This window comes from Tamandua tetradactyla, chromosome 7 (assembly GCF_023851605.1).
Source record: "Tamandua tetradactyla isolate mTamTet1 chromosome 7, mTamTet1.pri, whole genome shotgun sequence".
Classification (NCBI taxonomy): domain Eukaryota; kingdom Metazoa; phylum Chordata; class Mammalia; order Pilosa; family Myrmecophagidae; genus Tamandua; species Tamandua tetradactyla.
This window is the reverse complement of record NC_135333.1, coordinates 80,767,630-80,790,001: the sequence shown is the minus strand read 5'-3', so window position 1 is coordinate 80,790,001 and position 22,372 is coordinate 80,767,630. Positions and strand designations below refer to the sequence as shown.

The 22,372-nt window shown below is 34.2% G+C and overlaps 1 long non-coding RNA gene across 1 annotated transcript in view; it reads left to right on the top strand.

Moving 5' to 3' along the window:
- The window catches only part of LOC143691565 (uncharacterized), a 77,739-nt gene extending 76,136 nt beyond the window's left edge, over positions 1-1,603 (top strand). The window contains exon 5 of the long non-coding RNA XR_013179579.1: positions 1,492-1,603. This is a non-coding gene — a long non-coding RNA (uncharacterized LOC143691565). The remainder of the gene's footprint in view (positions 1-1,491) is intronic.
- The last annotated feature ends 20,769 nt before the right edge of the window (positions 1,604-22,372 follow it).

Here is a 22,372-nt window from a genome sequence, read left to right as displayed (position 1 = left end):
TCCTTGTTTCTACTTTGGGGCCTTCATTTGCTGTTCCTTCTACCTGGAACCCGCTTTCCTCAGAATTCCACATGACTTACTCCTTTTTGTCTTGCTTAAATATCACAGTCTCAGAGGGTAACACCCTGTCTAATATTTTTTACTGGCACTGCCAGTACATTACCCTGCTGAATTTTCTGCATGACATTTGATACTATCTGAAATTTCTCATTTACTTGTTTATTGTCAAACTTTCCTAGTAAAAATTTATCTTTCTGAGAAAAGACTTTGATTTATTTGCTGCTATAAATTTAGAGACTCTGCCTGTTATTTTGAGTAGAAATAAGAGTTCCTGTTGGAGGGCAATAAAAGATAATGTTAAAAAGTAGTTTAGAGGCAGAATGAAAATTGCTTTGAACACTATGGATAAAAGGTATAGACTTCATTCTATGGGTAATTAAAAGGCATTGAAATTTTTGGAGCAGGTAAGTAATATAAAGAAAGAAGTGCTTTATGGAGATTAGCTTGGACTCATAGTATGGAAGGAAAGTGAATATAGTACACAAGATAGGGGTCATTTTAATCTTGCATTGCATGCATGTATAGTAACGATGAGAATGGAAAAGATAAAGGAATATAACTTACAGACAACGGTGATAAACAGACCTGTCTAAAGGGTTGGGTGTGGAGGAGAGAAAGGATCAACTTTAAAGCACTTCCTTAGCCATGAGGTTTTAGAATTTACATTATCAAAGAAAATATTAGATAGGGTTTTAGCCTTTGTCCTTCTTATAATATTATCCTCATCTCTCTGGTGCAGGAAGTTTCAATATCATATCAAAATTGGGAAGGGGGAAAGGGAAAAGGGGTATGAACACACCATCCTTTTGAAAGCACATGCTATAAATTACAGGTCTTTTTCTGCACATACTCCATTGGCAAGAACTTAATCATATAGCCAAGTTTAGCCTCAGGAGGGATTATGTTAAGTAGGCTTTTTCTGGCAAGCATGAACATAAATAAAAATCAGAGATTTTATTACCATAAGTAAACGGGAGAACAAATACTGGGTGAAAGTTAAATGTCTGTCAGACCATATCTTTTAAAAAATCACAGTAGTGATATTTAAATATTTCACATGACTTTTCATATTAGCATTTTTTATTCATATGATTAATTATATTAATGGATTTTCTAATGTTAAGGTATACTTGCATTTCTGGATAAGTCTAATTAGATCATGTTGCGATTTTTAATTGCTTTTGGAATAAAACTTTGCAAATATCTGTAGTCTATTTAAAATATTTGCATTTAAAACCATGTGTAGGACTGATCTATAGTTCGATTTTTAGTGGTAACTTTGTTAAATTTTCTAACAAATGTAATGATGAGTTCATAAATAACATCAGAAATCTGTACTCTTTTCTCCACTGTGCAAGAGAAATAATATTTTAAGCTATGAGTTCCTTAAGAATTGGTAGAATATCCTTTTTTTGTTTTTTGCATGGGCAGGCACCGAAAATAGAACCCGTGTCTCCTGCACGCCAGGCAAGAATTCTGCCACTGAGCCACCATCGCATCGCCCAGTAGAATATCCTTTTGAAACTAGCTGGGTCTGCTAATGTTTGGGGAAGATACTAATATAGATATTTGACAAAAATAAATTAATTTTAGATGTTCTTTTTTTCTGGGCTTAGGTATAGTAATCTTTTTTTCTAAAATTCATTAATTTATTCCAGGTTTTCACATTTATTTACACAGTTACCGTACTATTCCCTTGCAATTAAAAAAAATTTGCTCCGAACATCTTTATCCAGTTTTATTTCTAATTTCTATACTTCTGATCCCCACCCCCCTTTTTACTGAATTAGGTTAACAAAGATTTTATGTATTTTATAAGAAAATAGGATAGATAAGCTGCTAGCTAACTTAATAGTTTATTCGGCTAACCTAATAGTCCAAAAAGTTCTTCAATTTATTTCTTTTGTTTCTCTGTGGTCTGATTTATATTTTCATTTTTTTTCTTTAGCCATTACTCTGTATTCCTCAATTTCTTTTGCTGTTTTTTTTAAATTATTATTCTTGGGTCATATGCTTACTTTGTTTTGTAGATTTAACAATATGAAATTCAAGTATTTAGAGATAAAAATATTTCTCTGAAAACTGCCTTAATTTAACACACCAACTCTGATTTGTATATAGTTTTATTAGTGTTGTATCAATCTGTAAATAGGATTGGCAAGTGGGAAGAAATCTCTTCCCACTTCTTGGGTTTAAAGTAAGGATGTTTTGAAAGAAACATAGTGATTGCTTTGAGAGGGCTATTTACTTTTTGAAATGTGATGGGAGCTTACGCCATCCTTGACCTCAGAGTTAGAGAGCCTCTTAGAAACCTCTCCTGAGCTCACCTAAGAGTCAGCTTTATCATAAAAGGCAAGAAATGTTTGGGTTGGATACCTATAGCTGTTATAAAAATCCATCCATTGTTTCCCCTCTTTCTGTATTTGATCAGTGAATAAAGAATAGGGATGAAACAAATAATGGATCTAGGCATTTGTGGTTTTGTGAGTAAGTCAAAGGTTAAGTTTTGTGAGACCTACACACATACTCATAAAAGCGAGGGTTGATTGATCTTTCTAATTCAGAAAACTACAATTCTGAGAGGTAATGCGATGTGTCAAAAGTCACAGTGGACCTACTGCAAACATAGAGTAGAGGTCACTGAAACTCAGGTTGCTCTGACTTTAAATCCCTTCTGCTTTAAATATTCTGCACTGAACAGACCTGTTAACTAATGAGTCTATCTTAGACAGCAAGAAGGAAGGGAGAGAGCATTACAGGCATGGTTAGTGATATAAAAGTGCCTTTAAAAATTCATATTTTCTAGAGCCTGATATTTTCTGATAAATGCAGCCCACAGAATCCTGTATTATTCCAGTTTTGAGTTAGCAAAAAAGAGTACCGTGAAAATTTGGAAATAGAAAGGGAAAGTGTTGAAATAAGGTAATGTCATTAAAAAAGCATATGTTGCCCTGGAGCTGTGTTGAATTACAGTGTTTCATTTACTCACATATTCTAGGTCAGGAGCAAATTTCAGCATCTGCCACATATCTTATTCTACCTGTTAAGAAAATAAGAAAATACAAAATAAACCATTTGAAAGATGTTCAGTGTCTTGCAAAAGTAAATTTAACATTCTTTTGAAGAGAGATATAATGTAGAATGGTATTTCTGAAATACTTTAGTGTGGCTTGAGGATCAAGGATAGCTTGTTACCCTGGCATGGCTTTGATTTACAACTTAATAACTTCAGCTTCTAGAAATAAAGTAACATTGTTATTTAAAAGCTAAAATACTACCATTTTTTTCTGAATATGAGCAATAATTTAAATTCATGACTTCTGTGTTATTCATGCAACCTAATTTAATATGAACAGTGTTTCTGGTGTTTGATGTTTATGAAGAGTATGTCTTAAGGGTATACTGAGCTTTATAATAAAAAGATGCTAAAAGTAACTACCTAGTGTGCTATCCTTATGAATCAGAGCCTGAAGGATGTTTTATGTTTTTGGTAACCAGTGTGTGAAAGCAAATGAGAATATCTACCTTGAAAAAAATTAAAAACTCACTTTAGGAAGATGCCAACTTTAAAAGCAAATATACAAAAAAGCCATTGTTTACTTTGCAAAAGTAGTTTTCTGTTCATATTAGGATTTATATTTTGAAAGTTGAAGTTTGTTGAGAGTGATTTCCTTGATTTAAGCGCTGGCACATTGGTTTATTACAGAGAAATACTATTTTTAGAAAACATTTCAAACTGAATAGCAGTTAGAAAAGAAGCTATTATAGACCTATCATATGAATCAGAAGGAAGATATGGCATATTGGGAATGCAATATAAGTCCTAGCTATCATTTAGATATGTTACCAAGATGGCTGTATAAAGAACATAGGGGCACAACTGCAAGAAATGTTGTACATCTACTGCATAAAACACAGAACCCCTTTATATAATTATGCTTTCTAAATATTTGAGTGATGCTAGAGTTAATGATTTTTATTTATATGAATTCACATGTATCAACTTTCCAGTAGTAACCAAGAAGTTAGGATTTAAGAGATGATTGTGATTACTGGATTATTATATAGATGAGTTATTCCTTTTTACTTGCTGGTATATTAGAGTAGACAGAGGGAAAAACCTGAAATCTTTTCATTGTAACCCAGCTGCCCTGGTCTCTGATAATTATTGTATAGCTCTTGTCTTCTGCCCTGTGATCGTAAAAAACCTTGTGTTTAACCTTCATTTCTACCCATTTATCCAGCTTTTTGATTTTAGAGTTTTGTGATCACTGAAAATAGCCCCCTAATGTTTATTAATGAAAGGTCTTGAGTCAGCACAGAACGAACCCACCTCATGTCCAAGTTATTTTGATAACCAAAATTGGATTTAAACAAATTGGGCCCACCTAACATGCACAGTGGTTTAGATTTTAATCTATAAATCACCTATATCTCATGATATTACTAAAAATCAAGCCCATCATCATATTAAGGCCACCATTCTTTTACATACTTTCTGTGACTAAATGTGTAATCAATCAGCACAAGCTCAATAATTAAATCATCTCTAATTACATCATCAGGGGCCATTGGGCTCATTGTTCTAAAACCTGCCCATCTATTAATGCCATAAAACTACCAGAATTATCACAATTCATGCAGATAGATTTTGGGTCAATAGACTGTCTGATCTGCTGCTTCACACCTAGCAATAAACATTTTCTCTCTTTGAATCCCTGGGTCTCGGGAATTGGTCATTTGAGTGCATGGGCAAAAGAATCCACTGCCTTTGTCCAGTAACACAGATGGATACAATATGCTTAAGTGTTTCATCAAAATTATATAATTTTCACTTTTGTCATATGCTCCCCTCATTTGTTTATTAAAGAAGTTGAGCTGCCTCTGAAGAAACATGATCCTAGAATTGTTTTAGATTGTACTACTAATTATTTTCAAAATAAATTTAGTTATTATGCTATTTAAGAAGTTTAAAACTATTTCTAGATATTTTGTAAACTCCCTTTAGTTTTCCCAAGTAAATTAATTTTAATATCAACTTGTTTTAAGTTATATCCTGCTGAATATGAAAGTTGATATGGAGTTATTTTCCAAAGCATTTCTTGCATTACTCCAAAGCTTGTGAATGATGGAAAGTTTGGATATTAGAAGTCCAAAATCAAGTACTGGCAGGCCATGCCTTTCCCAAAGTCTTTAATGTTCTGGTGGTGGCTTGACAATAATCCATAATACAATGTCCTCCCCTGTTACATCCGTCCCCTTCTGTACCCTGCTGCCTCTGGCTTCAACTCCTCCTCCTCAGTTGCCTTTGCCTCTGCACATTTCCTCTCCTAATTTGGACTATCTAAACAGGATTTTCAAAGATCTCATTTACAAATGAATTTACAAACATAAGACTGGAACTAGGACTTTAACATGCCTTTGTGAAGGACATGATTCAATCTACCACATTGCTCAAAGAGATCTACAGATTCAAAGTAATCCCTGTCAAAATTGACATGATACTAAAATTCATATAGATACATAAGGGACCCAGGATATCCAATACAGTTTTGATAAAGAAAAAAAGTTGGATGACTCGCTCTTCTCTATTTCAAAAGTCAATACAAAACTACAGTAATCAAGACAGTGTACTACTGGGAGAAGGGTAGAAATATATAATAAAGAAATAGAATTAAGGGCCTGAGAATAAATCTTTACTTTAGGCTCAATTGACTTTTCTCCTTTTTTTCCGCATGGGCAGGCACCGGGAATCAATCCTGGATCTCCAGCATGGCAGGTGAGAATTCTGCCACTGAGCCACCATCACACCATCCTCAATTGACTTTTTATTTATTTATTTATTTATTTATTTATTTATTTATTTATTTATTTATTATTATTTTTTTACATGGGCAGGCACCGGGAATTGAACGCGGGTCCTTGGGCATGGCAGGCAAGCATTCTTACCTGCTGAGCCACTGTGGCCCGCCCCTCAAATGACTTTTAACAAAGCTTCCAAGATCATTCATTCAATCAGGAATGAAGAGTCTTTTCAACAAATGGTCCTAGGCTAGCCACGTGCAAAAGAATGAAGTTGGATCCCTTCCTCATGCCATATACAAAAGTTAATTCACAGTGGATTAGGGACATAAATGGAAGGTCTAAAGCTATAAAAATCTTATAGGAAAATATAGGAGTAAATATACATGACCTTGGCTTAGACAATGATTTCTTGGATATGACATGAGAAGCACAAACAACAATAATAAAAAAAATAGATACATTGGACTTCATGAAAATAAAAAATGTTTCCCTTCAAAGTACACCATCATTGAGCCAGTGAGAAGACAATCTATTGAAAAATAATATATCTTATATATATTATATAATATATATAATCTATCCTATAAAGGGCTTATATCCAGAATATATATAATATAAAGAACAGATGATGCAATAATTGAAAGACAAAAGCACAGTTAAAATGGGCAAATTATTTGAATAGATAATTCTACAAAGAAAATATACAAATTGTCACAAAAGAAAAACACACACATGAAAGGACTCAATATCATTTGTCATTAGATAAATGCAATTCAAAACCACAATAAGATAGCACTTCACATCTACTAAGATGATTATAAACAAAAAGAGAGAATAACTAGTGTTGGTAATGATGTAGAGAAATTGCAACCCTCATACATTGTTGGTGGGAATATAAAATTTTTTGGATACAGTTTGGCAGTTCCATAAAAGTTAATCATAAAGTGACCTTATGACCCAGCAATTCCACTGCTAGACAAATACTGAAAAGAATTGAAAGTAAACCAAAAAACTCACACACAAATGTTCATGGCCTCATTATTCATAATAGCCAAAATGGGGGAAAAAACAAATAACCATCAAGTGATGAATAGATATGGTGTTAAAATAAAATGTGGTACGTCCATATCAGATAGGTGTATTACCAAACAAAATGTGATTTATCCATATACTGGGTTATTATTTGGCCACAAAAAAGAATGGGTTTTGATACATTTTACAACATGGATAAGCTTTGCATTATTTTAAGTGAAAAGTAATGAGTAAGCTAAGAGCATAGAGGATGAAGCCAAGACTGAGTTCTATTCAAAATATCTCTATCATGTATCTGGCTAGGTTATAGACTCCTATATGACTCCTAATTTCCTACTTTCTGAATTGGGATACTGAGAATGGTTATCCTATGTCCATTCCACAACTAAATTCTGGGTAGATGTGGGGCAGGTAACTGTCTCTTTACTTTACAGGTCTCCTGATGTAGAGGAGCTATGTCTTTGATATATATATATCATAATTATATATAATTATATATATAAAGTGTAATTTTACTGATATATACTCACAACCATACAATCCATTTAAAGTATACAATCAATGGCCCACAGTATCATTGCATAGTTGTGCATTTGTGACCATGATCATTTTTAGAACATTTGAATTACTCCAGAAAAAGATATAAAAGAAAAACAAAATCCCACTCGTCCCATACCCCTTACCCAACCCTCTTATTGATCACTAGTTTTCCACTGTACCCATTTTTTTTTGTATGCTGTATGGTGGGAGTCACGTTTCATTCTTTTTCCACGTGATTATCTCATTATTGTAGCACCATTTGCTGAATTTTTGTTTGTTTATTTTTGTTTGCTTATTTGTTTGTCTGTTTGTTTTGGGAAGTGCATGGGTCAGGAATCGATCCCAGGTCTCTTGCATGACAGATGAGAATTCTACCGCTGAACTACCCTTGCACCCCCTGGACTCTACCCATTTTTTTTTTTTTTTTGCATGGGCAGGCTCTGGGTATAGAACCTGGGTCTCTGGCATGGCAGACAAGAACTCTGCCACTGAGCCACCATTGCCCGCCCTCTACCCATTTTTAAGACTTGCAACAGGGGTAGGTTAACTAAGACATTGAAGTACTGTTAGATACACATAAAGTGAGTCAATTGTCACAGTCATTTGTTGAAGCCTAATTTCTCAGTTACACCTCTTCCCTCTCATTTGACCTTTCTCTCAATCTTCAGGCATATCTGGGAAATGACCATTTTAACTTCTTCATACTGGAAAGGGGTGCCATACTGGAAAGGGGTAGAGGAATGAGGCTAACTGATATTCTTGAGGACACTGGTACCTCTGGATTTCAGGGCCTATCTGGCATGGGATCAATATGGAGGTTTCTGAAAAAAGTAATCTTACTAAGAAAAACTTGTATAGAGATTTATACAGAATGAGTGCATTTTGCATGTGAGATGGACGTGACTAGTTAGAGTTAGTGGGTGAGTTTAGTTTCAAATGAAATTACTCTTGACAGTTGTAAACAAGCAAGAATGACTTTATTCAAGAGTTCTTACGATGGGGAAGTGAGACAAAAACCATGTCTGAATGCAACTCCACTGGAACAAAGAATGTCAGGGTTTTTAAGAACTGAGGTGGACTAGAACAGTATTGGAGGATGTTAGGGGTTGATAAATGGGATGGATGAATGAGTTACTGAGCTTGCGATTTATGGCCTTTGACTGTGAATCTTTTCTTTCTCTGTGTTTAGGCTCTTTGGATCCTGTAAGGCCAGGGGAGAGGGAGAAAGAGATAAGGGACTCTCTGGTTAGGTGCCTGGATAATAAGGGTCATGGAGAGAGATAAGGTAGGAAGAAGGCTCTTTAAAATTTAGACTGAGGCTGAGGTAGAGAGTAAGGCCACCAGCCTGCATGATCTCTCCATTTGTGCACTTGAAGAGGAGATGTGGTAAGCTAATGACAGTGGGACTGATAGGAACAATTTGTTCCAAGAAAGTAAAAAGTATCATAAAAGCAGTAGCACAAAATGAAGACACGTGGGATTCAGAAAGCCTTCTTGACCAAAAGGGGGAAAATATATGGAAGAAAATAAAGTTCCAGTGGCTGAAAGATTTCAAATAGAGTCAAAGGAGTTAAAGCCGATCATGTAGGATTTTGCAGACTCGTAATATTTTTGGATTTTCTGTTAAAAGCAAAGACATTTCAAAGGGTCATGCATTTAAACATTGCTTCCAATATTTTAACTCCATATTTTAGTGATTGCTTAACTCTTCTGAGCCTCAGTTTCCAACTCTATAAAATATGGATAACAGTATTTATCAAAGGATTGTGCTTGGAATCAAACATTATTATGTAAGAAAAAGTTCGTTTTAATTTTCAATATGTTAAGCACTCAAATTATGGCTTAATTATTAATTTTGTTGTTATTTTTACTATATACTTCTACCTACATAATTTCTAAACCTCATGACTGTCCTCAATGTATTACAATCCTCTCTTGACAGATAAGGTGACGAAGATTGGATAAGTTATCTCATCAAAGGTCATGGTCAGAACATTTGTACAGATTATTATCAGTAATGGTAGTGACAGGTGTGACACCTCTCTGCCTTCAGTCACTAACCCAGCCATGCTCTGTCCTCCTTTTCTTTGCGTAGATTTCTTCCCTCTGTCTTCAGAATCTAGGCCAGATGTCATCTCATCCAAGAAGGCTTCTGGACTCTAGGTAGAGTAAATCCCTTTTTATCCTGTAGGAATTCTATGTACTTATTTCAAATCTGCTATCATCATACCCTCAGGTTTTATTAGTTCACTTGCCTATCTTCTCTACTTGGCTAGAAGTTTCTGGGGCCTCTGAGTCTAACACTATATCTATGTGTTCTTAGTACTTTTGTGCTGGTTTGAAAGGATGTATGTACCCTAGAAAAGCCAGGTTTTAATCAAAATCCTATTTCATAAAGATAGAATAATCCTTATTCAATACTGTATGTTTGAAACTGTAATCAGACCATCTCCTTAGGGTTGTGATTTAATCAACAGTGGTTGTTAAACTGGATTAGGTGACAACATGTCTCCACCCATTTGGATGGGTCTTGATGAGTTTCTAGAGTCCTATAAAAGAGACATTTTGGAGAATGAAAAAGATTCAGAGAGAGCAGAGAATGCTGCAGCACCACGAAGCAGAGAGTCCACGAGCCAGTGACCTTTGGAGATGAAGAAGGAAAACGTCTCCCAGGGAGCTTCATGAAACCAGAAGCCAGGAGAGAAAGCTAGCAGATAGCATCTTGTTGGCCATGTGCCCTTCCAGCTGAGAGAGAAGCCCTGACTGTGTTCGCCATGTGCCTTCTCACTGGAGAGAGAAACCCTGAACTTCATCGGCCTTCTTGAACCAAGGTATCTTTCCCTGGATGCCTTTGATTGGACATTTCTATAGACTTGTTTTAATTGGGACATTTTCTTGGCCTTAGAACTGTAAACTAGAAACTTATTAAATTCCCCTTTTTAAAAGCCATTCTGTTTTGGTATATTGCGTTCTGGCAGCAAGCAAACTAGAACAACCTTTCACAATGATTGGCAGATAAATCTTCTTAATAAATGCTTTTGAATTGAATTGCAAATGACCATAGAATTTATATCTGTAACATTTTATATATTGATTAAAAGACATCACACATCTTTGTTTTCATGGAAAATAGCACGCCCCTCTCCACATTTAGATAGCTATCCTTTTTCCCCCCTCTGTATTATGTATTTCAGGATATCTTGGTTTATTCATAAGAATCTGATAATATGGAATCTTGACATTTCTTACTTTCAATTTCCCCTCACTCTATCTTTCTGCCTGGTTGGAATTAATAAATCAACTTGTTATCTGTCTTGTTAAGGACTGATAACTAAAGCAAGGAACTTATTTCATCACGTTGTCCTTAAAAATATCTAGCCCATCGATTAAAATGACTGAAACTCTGTGTTGTGAATTTACTCTATATAACATCATGAGGACTGCACAGAATTCATTGAATACGGAAATGCTAATTTATTAGGTTTATTGCATAGTAGCTTGCTTGTAGAACATTACATAACAGAAACTCCATATGGTGGTAGCACTTCCACTGACTAGTACATTTTTCATATGTTATGGCAACCTAAGAATGCTTTGCCCTGTAGTGTTAAGCAAGTCCATCAGAAGGAAAGAGATTGTAAATCCTTCAATTACTTGAAGCTTTTTAAAAAGATTTTCTTGCTATTAAAAATAGTTCATGTACTTACTTTTTCATACTCCATTTATTATATATTCATTTCATTGCACTTTTTGATCTTTTTAATTAGAAGTTTCACATTATCAGGCTTTTGATTCTTTGATTTTTTCTTTGTTTAGAATTAATTTATGCTATGATTTTTGTATTCTTTCTTCTATTTTCTTATGCTCAGGTTTACTCTGTTATCCTTTCTCAAGTTTCTTGAGCTGACTCTTTAATAATTTCTTTCAAGTTTCCCTGATTTATTAATAAATACATCTAAAATTGTAAGATTTCCTCCAAAAACTGTTTAACTGCATTCTACATGTATTACTATGCACTATTCCTATTGTCATCAATCCTTAATATTTTGCAAACATCTTTATTGTCATTTTTTTAACCTGAGTTAAAGGTTATATATTTTTTGAGTTTCCAAACATTTTGGACATTTTTAAATCTCTTTTTTGTTTTGCACCAAATATAATCACATTGTGGTTAGAATAAATAGTTTGCATGATGCTGAATTTTTAAAATTACCTACTATGAAGTAGCATATGGAAATCATAAAATAATGCTGTACATATGCTTTAAAAGAATGAATATTCTTTATTTATGAGTATAAGTTTTATATGTACATATCCACTGAATAACTTTTTAATTAATATTTACTGTGACCTTATTAACTTTTCACCTATTAATCTATAGTTTTACAATTTTTTCCTGGAATTATATCCATTTTTGCTTCTCATATTTGAAGGCTATATTTTTATTCATAGGTCGTGATTTTCTTATCTTTGCATTTTTATGATTGAGTAAATTATGCTGCAATAAAAACAACTCCAAAATTTTTCATGTCTTAAGGCAAGAAAAGTTTATGTTTTACTCATTCAAAATCTGTTATGAATACAGCAGACTGTTCTGGGGAATTGGTCATAAATTAAGTCATCAGTCCCAGATGGTGGTTCCACCATGGTGGTATCTACTATATAAAGCTGTTGTCCCAGAAGTAGTAACTAATAGTGATTATTACACACTTGAAATGGATTCGTCTTAATTAAGATATTTTGTAAGTGTAAATATACCCTGGATTTCAAAAAGCTAGCTTAAAAAAATGTAAAATTTCATTAATAATTTTTATTTCAATTACATATTAGCATGGTAAGATTTTTATTTATTTGAGTTAAATAAAATATAATATTACAATTAATTTTATGGTATGGATGAAAAAATAAAAAAGAACAAAATAAAAAAATAAAATTAATTCTATAGTTTCATTTTACATTTTTAAATATGGCTACTAGGAAATTTAAAATTATCTTTGTAGGTCACATACTTTCTCTTGGAAAACTCTGATCTATAACCTACAGCCTCATTAGTCCTTATGGCAGGGAAAGAGCCATCTGGAGAACCATGTATGAGCTTTTCATCACCTGTCCTACATTTCATTATCAGAATTAGTCACTGCAAAAAGGAACTGAGAAATGCAAAGTTCCATATGCCCAGAGTGGCAGGACCAGATATCTGTGAGTACTAGTAAATATAACACATTTTTATTTTATTTATATATTTTTTTTGGTGAATTATGCCTTTTGTAGCTATGTACTATGCAAATTTACTTTTTTGGTTTTTACCTTAAATTCAAATTTATCTATTTTTAGAATAAACATGTCACTTTTCCAAATTTATCTGCCTTTAATGTTGCTACATTGACTTTCTTTTGAAAAGTATTACTCTGGAATTTTTTGTTAGTATTTTTTCATCTTTTTATTTTTCAATTTTATTTCTGTCAGCTATGATTTTGTCATGCTTTTCAAGCAGGTTAAACCTGAATTTTTGTTCTAATCTCTACTTAAATCCATGAATATGACCTGTTTATACTTATTAAGATTGTAGATAATTTTGGATTTATTTTGTGTTTTCTATTTAACAGTTCTATATCTTTCTCTTTCAAAAATATTTCTCACTCCCTTTTGTTTTTGCATTTTCTTCGGTAAAGTATTCTCTAGCTCTTCTCTGTGTTCCTGTTGTTTTAGAAGTGATAGAGTATACTTCATTCTTTCAACAATTTTAAGTATGTAACATACATATTTAATTATTTTTCTAAACAAATCTAAAGTTATACATAATTATTTCTTTTATTCAAAAGACAAACTTTGTCTGCTTTAACCACTCTCTGAGAAATCCCTCTCTTGTTATGTTGATTAGAATCACAGTTTTACCATTTTATTGTGCTCCAATTTGCTATTCTATGCCTTCCAAATCAATAGCTAATTCAATTTAACTATTTTTAATCACATTTTTCATGTGGCAACTCCTTACATCTTGGCTCAATTTTGTTCCTGCTAAAGTACACATTTTAATAAGTCTTTAAGTGTGGATTTGTGTTCAACAATCTCATTCTTTTTATGTCTGAAAATATATTTACTTTATTGGCCTTCTTGAATAATAGCATAGTTGAATATAAAACTTTCTGTTGAAAGTGATTGTCCCTCAGCACACTAAAAGCTCATATCAATTATCTTCTGATATGTATTATTGCTGATAAGTAGGTTGTCAGTCTAGTGTGTGCGTGTGTGTGTGTGTAATCTGGTTTTCCAATTTATTAGCATATAAATTTATTTACATTTAATTTTTGATTATCTATATTTTTAGCATAATATAACTAAGTGAGAGTCTGTTTTATTCATCCTGCTTGGAATTCAGAGTACAAATGACACGTCTTTCGCATGGCTATTGATTTCTTAAATGAGTACTCACCACTCACCTATATACTTCCTGGATTGTTATTAAATGTGGAAGTTCTCATTTTATCCTTCATGTGTCTTAACTCCTCTTTTTCTACACTTTAATTTGTTATTTATTATTGCATACTGGGGTAAATTGTTTATTCTCTTCCAGTTCACTAATTCTCTATTTAAATCTATCCACTTCCCTTTATTAGAATTTTTTTTCCATGAACTATACTTTGATTTCTCAGTTTATTTGCTTTTTAATACATGCTTTTATGTAATTACGCCTTCTCTTTTTCAGTTTTGGAGAAGAGTTCTTTGGTGGTGAAATTCCTTCATTTAGCTTTCTACAGACCCTGGGAATGCTTATTAAAAAGAAAATCTTTACAAACACTTCAATTATTTTAATTTCATTTGGAGTAAACCCAGCTTTCGATTGCTGATGTTCTAGGCTATCATTATTACTGTTAAATTTGTTTATGTGTTTTGGAATTTTGGATTTCACGCTCATTTTCAATGAGACATCGTTCATTCTTTCTGCAAGATCTCCCCACCTCTTAGATTTTGGTTGACTCTACTAGGTAGTTTTGGGATCCAAGTCCAAAACCAAGTGATAGGTTGGCAGTCTGGATTTTCTACTCCACAGTGATACCACAAAATTGTGCATCTTCCTATAAGTTGTATCTTTTACCACCAATGTATGGCATTTTTATCTGGCCACAATTCATAAGGAACAATTTAAGGAATTACATGACTTCAAGTAATAAACTCAGTTCCCAAACCCGCCATTCATTTCTCTTGTTTTTGAGCTACATGCTAGCTGCAACATTAGCAGCTTTTGCTCCCCCCCCCCAAGTTACAGCAATTTTACCATCAATATTAAGAACATCATTCTTCACAACATCTGTTTTCAAGACTTGACGCAAATAAAATAGAAATATGACGATAGACTGCATTCAAAAGACAATGGAAGTGAGAAATGCGTGCCCCACAGCTTCCGCGCGGCGTCCACAGGTGCGACAGGAGCGTTGCCAGCAGCTGGACCCGCTTCGCTGGAGATGCCATTGCGGCTCTGCGACCACCTGGGACCGGCGGCGTTGGGGTGCTGCCATCTCCACAACTGCGGCTACAGATGCACACAGGAGGCCGTTTTCAGACTACAGCTAAGCCTGTACTGTTTCTGGTTTTAATTTCTGTGCAGTAAGACCCTGGACATCTCCTGGACAGCCTCTGCTCCACCTACCAGAAAGAGCGGGTAACTACTCTGCACCAGCTGTAATAACTTAGGGCTGCCTCTTAGTCTTCATAGACCACCCCTCGAGTAAATACGAAATAAATTTTCTTTAACACTGAGCACCTGAAACACAAAAACGAAAAGTAAAGATATGTTTCTTTGGTGTCTGGACAGAAAAAAAAAAAAAGAAAAAGATAGAAACGACACAGAAACAACCAAATGTCCATCAGAAGGTGGCTGAGTAAATAAATAATGATGCATTTTCCTGGATGTTGTCTGGAGAAAGGATATGCCAACCTGGAAAGACACTGAGTGAAAAAGCGAACTGCAAAATGAGTTATCCAATACAGTACTATTTGTGCTAAAAGCATAAAAATATAGAAGCTTGCAAAATAGGATCATGTTGATTTCCATGGCTTTGTAGGCATATGCCAAGCAGAGAAAAAGGTGTGTAAGGAAACACTTCTAAGGATGGTTGTGGTCATCTCTGGGGACAAGACAAGGTTGAGGGGAACAATAGTGAAAGAGAACTCCATGTCCTCTAAGGACAACTCGAAGATGTTGGGAAATGTATGTGGCACTTCCAGTAGCTCTTCCTCCATCCTCTCCCTGACTCAACAGTTTTGTGAAATGGCAGCCCCCACTCCCAGCGTGGGTTTCTTTTCCCTGATTCTAGAGGAAGCTGAGCACACCATATTCTCACACTGGGGTGTATGTGTATCTGTCCTAATCAATCTGGTGCATACCTGAAGAACTGACCCAAGGCACTCTTCTCTATCTCACTTGAGAACTCTTGCAGGATGGCCAAGCCACAGGTATAGCCACACAAACACTGTAAGGGGATGATCAAACCACAGCCACCTAGGGCAAAAAATTATGGTTGAGACACACAATAGAACATCTGGGCCCTTGGAGGAAAGGCTATGGAGAATTTCCTTGGGAAACTGGGACATTTGGAGCATCCATGAATACAGGTAAATTTAGAGAGGAAGTTGCATCCCCAGAGCAAGATCCATGCTCAGAAAAGCCTTACAAAGACCCAACTTATACTTTGGGCTGTTCATTATGCTCATTGTGAAGCTGGCTAAGAGCTGAAGGAGAGCCCCAAAGAGAAAATATGCAAAAGACTGGGAGAGGTGTTTCTTTTTTTGTTTGTTTTTGTTTTGTGTGTGTGTTTGTGTCATTGCTTGTTGTTAGTTTTAGACATTCAAGGAAATATTATCATAACACTAAATAAATACATTTATTTAGTATTCCATCTAAAGGAACAGAGCCTTCATAATGACACAAGATAAGAAGTACAATCTTTGCAAAAATAGTTTGGATAAAACTCACTAAACAGAATCTTACAGACTTCAATAAAAAAAATAATAAAAGCAAACCCTGGAGAATAGGTAGAATCTGATTTCTAAGGCAACACATGAATATACAAATGTCCAGATTTCAACAAAAAATCACAGGGCATGAAAAAAAATAGGAAAAGATGGCCCCTTCTTAGCCTAGATATTGGAATCACTAGTCAAAGATGTTAAGTCAACTTTCATAAGTATGCTCCAATAAGTGAAAGGAACACATGGACAAAGAATTATAGTAAATTAGCAAAAGTATATAGGAATAAAATAATTTCAATAAAAAGAGAAATTTTAAAAGAAACCAAACAAATGTTGACGTGGAAAAGTATAGTAATGGAAAAAAACTTGCTAGAATCATTCACAGGAGAGTTAAGCAGCAGAAGAACAAATCAGGAAATTTGAAGATAGGACAATTGAAATTATCCAGTCTGAGGAACAGAAAGAAAAAAGAATGAAGGAAAGTGAAGAGAACCCAAAGAACCTCTGGGATACCATCAAACATACCAATAAATGCATTATGGAGATCCCAAAAGGTGAAAAAGAGAAAAAGGCAGAAAGAAATAGTTGAAGAAATAATGGCTGAAAAGATCCCAAATATAACAAAAGACTTTATATATATCCAAGCAGTTCAGTAAAACTCCAAACAAGAAACCTCAAAGCAGCCCATGCTGAAACACATTATAATCAAACAGTTGAATGCCAAATACACACAGAGAATGCTAAAAGCAGCCAGGGGAAAATGACAGGTCATATACCAGGGAGTTTCAAAAGGATTTAGTCCCTTTTACTCATCTGAAACTGCAGAATTCAGAGGTCCATAGGTTGTACATTTAAAATGTCACCCAAGAATTCTATATCTGGTAAAACTGTCCTTGAAAAATGAAGGAGAAATCAAGACATCCTCAAATAAATGAAAGCTGGGGGAGTTCATTACTGCTACACCTTCCTCACAAGAAATGTTGAAGAGAGTCCTCCAGGAGCAAAGGAAATAGAAAACAACTCAAAGCCATATACAGAAATAAAGAATAATGGTAAATTTAAGTATTTAGCTAAGAATAAAAGTGAAGGTTATTGTAAAAAAAAAAGATGATTGATTTGCCTAGAATGATGTCATTGCTAACCTTACATAATTTCCCATTTAATGATGAAAGCTAGATTGCTAGAAAGGGACTGAATTTGTGAATAAAGAAAGAAGCAATAGTAGAATTGTCAATTATGTCATTAAAATGTATCTGAACACAAAGCAATTTGACTTTCAATATCAAATCCAATAGACAATTTTTTCACTGTCTTACTTGACTTCTTTAGGACTGTTGCATACCCCATCACTCTTTATCTTTGACAACTCTTATTTTTTGTGCATGACTCTTTTCTCTCTGAATTTCCCAAATCGTCAGGGCATTAATTTTGTCTCTTTAACTGGTTCTATTTCCTCAGCTGCCTCCTCTATGCTGATGTGTTCCAGAATTCCCACTCTCTTGATCTTTTCTTCTTACTTTATATGTTTTAACTAGAAAATCACACACACACACACACACATGATTTCATTTCCCGAGAATATGTTAATGACTTCCAATTCACTATTCCTAGCTAACACATCTTTTCTGAATTATACATGTAAATTTTTATTAGAACAAAGTTAACATGGCTGGGATTGAAAATATTGCTCTAAATCATACCCTTCCCTAACTCCAACAAATAATAATAAGTTGTGGTCTCTGACCTCAGGAAGCATATATGATTCAGTGAACCACCCTTCATGACTTGACCTCGACTCACCATATCAGCTCCATATCCTTTTACTACTCAGCATAAACTATGTTCTCAAAGCTAAAACACACATTCATCTCAAACTCTCACAGCTACTTCCATGTCTTGTTGCTTTTGCCCTTACAGTATCCACTGCCTGAAGTAATTTTCCCTTCTCTCTTCTTAATTCCCATATGGTTTTTCAAAACTCAGTTCGGTTAAAGGATGTAAGTTACTTCTCTTCAATGAAGTATCAGGAGGCTTTTACATTTCCCTCATAGTTTTGGTTATTTAAATTTGTTTGCTAATGGTCACATTTTTTCTGTAACCTAAAACAAAAAATCAAAGGCCATTTTTAATTTGAAAGAAGGTAAAAAAAAAACATAAAGTACAACTATAGAAGTGTTCTTTCATGAATTATCAAAAATGTATCACACTAATGCGGGGTGTTAATAATAGGGAGGCATATGGGAATTCTATATTTTGTGCATGATTTTTCAGCAAACCTGTAACTTCTCTAATAAAAAACAAACAGAAAAGTTTATCTTAATTCTACCAACAGCTTTTCAGGGATATTTTCCCCTGACTCACATTTCTTCTTTTTGCCGTCACACAACTCCACTCATATGTGTGTTTCTACATCCATTATACTGCTTCCTGATTATATATTTACTTTATCATCATATTCCAGCATCATCTCAGTTGCTGCAGGCCCATTCTATTCAGATAAAGTTAGAAAGATGATGATGATGATGGGTGACATCCACTGAGTGTTGTTACATGTAAATAAATTCATATGCAATACGTGCATCATTATGTTTAATCCTGGCAAAAATATCAAGTGTTCATTGCTATTGTCATTCTCATTTTACAGATTAGAAAAATTAGCTTTAAAGAGTTAAAATAACTTACTAAAAGGCACATCTCTTGTTAGTTGCAGAAAGGGGAGAGAACTGAGTTTGTTTCCCCTGCAGAGTTGCACTGATTACATCTTGATAACCGAGGGCAGTGCTTGGCACAGTGGAAACCTAGAAAACACATTTTCTGGATGGATGGATGAAAAAATTAAAATGAATTTCTGCCTGATCCCCTCACCATTTTGGAATATCTGAACAGGCAATAAAAAATTTGCATGAAACAGTTTTATACCATAGGTAGAATTTGGTGATTTGTGAACTTGGATTGCAATACACACACACACACACACACACACACACACACACACACACATACACATCTTTTTCCCACTAGGCTAAATATAAGACTTCCTTTAATTATAAACATAGGCACAAACGAGTGTGGTATTAACTGAACCAATGACTTCGTCTCCAATGGAAACCATGGACATTTTCAAATCACATAATTCTTATTGCAGTCCTCTTATAATATTATTTATCCTTCCGAGTACTCCAGAATTACAGTTCTTAATATGTTAATTTAAAAGCACATATATTATTATAACACAGATTCGGGGACTTTTTTGACATATTGATAGTTTAGTTTAAAAAATAATTGGTTTCTTTTGTAATAGCATATGTGTTATTTATGCACTGAAAAATTATATTTAAAAGGTCCCAAGGCGTGACCGAGTAGTCAAAAAAGTCAAATAACAGTAAGGATTAAGAACCCCTGTCTATTAGAAGGATTTTTATGGTGGTTGGTTGGTTAGCAAAGGGACTTAGGGACAAAGAAAGAAACCTTTCATCTACTTGAGAAGAATCTGTATGATTTGTGAAAAATGTCTGGCACACCCTGAGACATTTCAAATGAAAGAAGTCTAGGATTTTTTCATTAAGACAACCAACATAGGAACAATATGATGGATGCTATCCATGAACCAAACTCATGCAGGCCATCCATGAACCATACTTTGTGGAACACTGCAAAATTACTTGAGACAACACTAAAATTCTAACCTGGAAAAGGTTTAAGATAAAATAAGAACAGAAAAAATGGGAACAATTCAAATGTTTATCAACTAGTGAATGGATAATCAAAATGTGGTATATCCATTATATGGAATACTATTCATCAATGAAAAAGAACTATTGATAAATGATACAAGATTACAAAAGCATTTTGGTAAAAAACAGAAATACAGATGCAAAATACCACATACTGTATGTTTCCATTTATCTGAATGTCTAGATAAGGCAAATCTATAGAGATAGAAAGAATTAGTGGTGACCTGAGCCTTGAGGTGGAAATAATTACAAATAAGCACAAGGAGTTTTTTTAGGGATATAGAAATATTCCAAAACTGGATGTGGTGATAGTTGCATCATCTTATAAAATATATTATGTCACTGAATTTTATACTTAAAATGGTGAATTTATGGTAAGTAAACTATACCTGAATTTGTTCAAAACAAAAAACCTAAATTCTCCATTGCCAAATCATAATTTCAATTATTCAACAATATAGTGAAAAAATACAAGGGGTGTTATTCTGGCAATAAAGGAATTTGTAATTCAGGCTAAAACTTTAAGAAGAACAATGAAAAATACTGCCCCAAATAAGAAAATCATATGTTTAAAAGCCAAAGAAAAATATAAAGTAATATAGTTTTGAAAAAATTAAGAGTTGAGATACCATGAAAAGGAGGAAACTCACTGATATTAGCCTGGCACTTGGTTTACTTTTCTCCATGAAAACCTCTCCCATAGCCAGAAAATATAGCTGAGAAACTGAGAAACTGAGCCAAGTTTGACAGACACAAGGGAATAGATGGACACGAATCTGAGCACAAAACTTGCCAAGTGGGGTGGGAGGCTCTTAACAGGGCAAGAAATAGATAAACCCACATAGGGAACAAAGCCCAGCTCTGAATTATAACAACATTCAGTTGCATATGAGATGGAAGCTAAGAAATGAAATGAGAAATAAAAGTTTCAAAAGGGGTTAACATATATTTAAAATTTAAAAATTATTGACAACATAAAACAATGATAATTTCTTTTGAGGCTTAAAATAGATAAGGAATCACAATCCAGTACCAATCAAAATTCCAACAACCTACTTTGAAGATTTGGAAAAGCTAGTTACCAAATTCAACTGGAAGGGAAAGAGAATCTGAATACCTAAAGGGATACTAAAAAAAGAATAACAAAGTGGGAGGATTAACATTTTCCAATTGTAAAACTTATTATAAAGCCACTGTGGTCAAAACAGCATGGTACTGGCACAAAGATAGAAGTATTGACCAATGGAATTGAATTAAAAGTGCAGAAATAGATCACCAAATCTATTGTACACTGAACTTCAACAAGGCCCCCAAATCAATTGAACTGGGACAAAATAGTCTTTTCAATAAATGGGCCTGGGAGAACTGGCTCTCAATAGCCAGAAGAATGAAAGAAGACCCTTACTTTACACTCCATACAAAAATTAACTCAAAGTGGATCAAACAGCTAAATAGAAGAACCGATACCATAAAGCTCCTAAAAGAAAATGTAGGGAAACATCTTCAAGACCTAGTAATAGAGGTAGCTTCCTAAATTTTTCACTTAAAGCACAAGCAACAAAAGAAGAAAATAGATAAATGGGAACTCCTTGAAATCAAGTGCTTTTGTGCATCAAAGAACTTTCAAAAAGGTGAAGAGGCAGCCAACTTAATGGCAGAAAATATTTGGAAATCACACATTGGAAAAAGTTTTGCTATCCTATATACATAAAGAAAACACATAATTCAACAACAAAAGAAGAAATAACCCAATTATAAAATGGGCTACAGATATGAATAGACATTTTTCTGAAGAGCAAATACAAATGGCTAATAAGCAAGTGAAAAGATGCTCATTCTCATTAGCTATAAGGAAAAAGCAGATCAAGACTACAGTGAGATACCACCTCACACCTATAAGAATGACTGCAATTAAACAAACAGGAAACTACAAATGTTGGTGAGGATATGAAGAAATTGGGATACTTATGCACTGCTAGTGGTACAACCGCTATGGAAGACTGACTGGCAGTTCCTCAGAAAACTAAATATCCAGTTGCCCTATGACCCAGCAATAGTACTACTTGCTATGTACCCAGAAGAACTGAAAGCGGTGACACAAACAAATTTGCACACCGATGTTCACAGTAGCATTATTCTTGAGACTTGCTCTTGTGAAGCTTATGAATGTAGTGGAGAAGCCTAATGATCTATAGATATGCCCAGGAGTCACTTCTCAATGACCTCTTTTA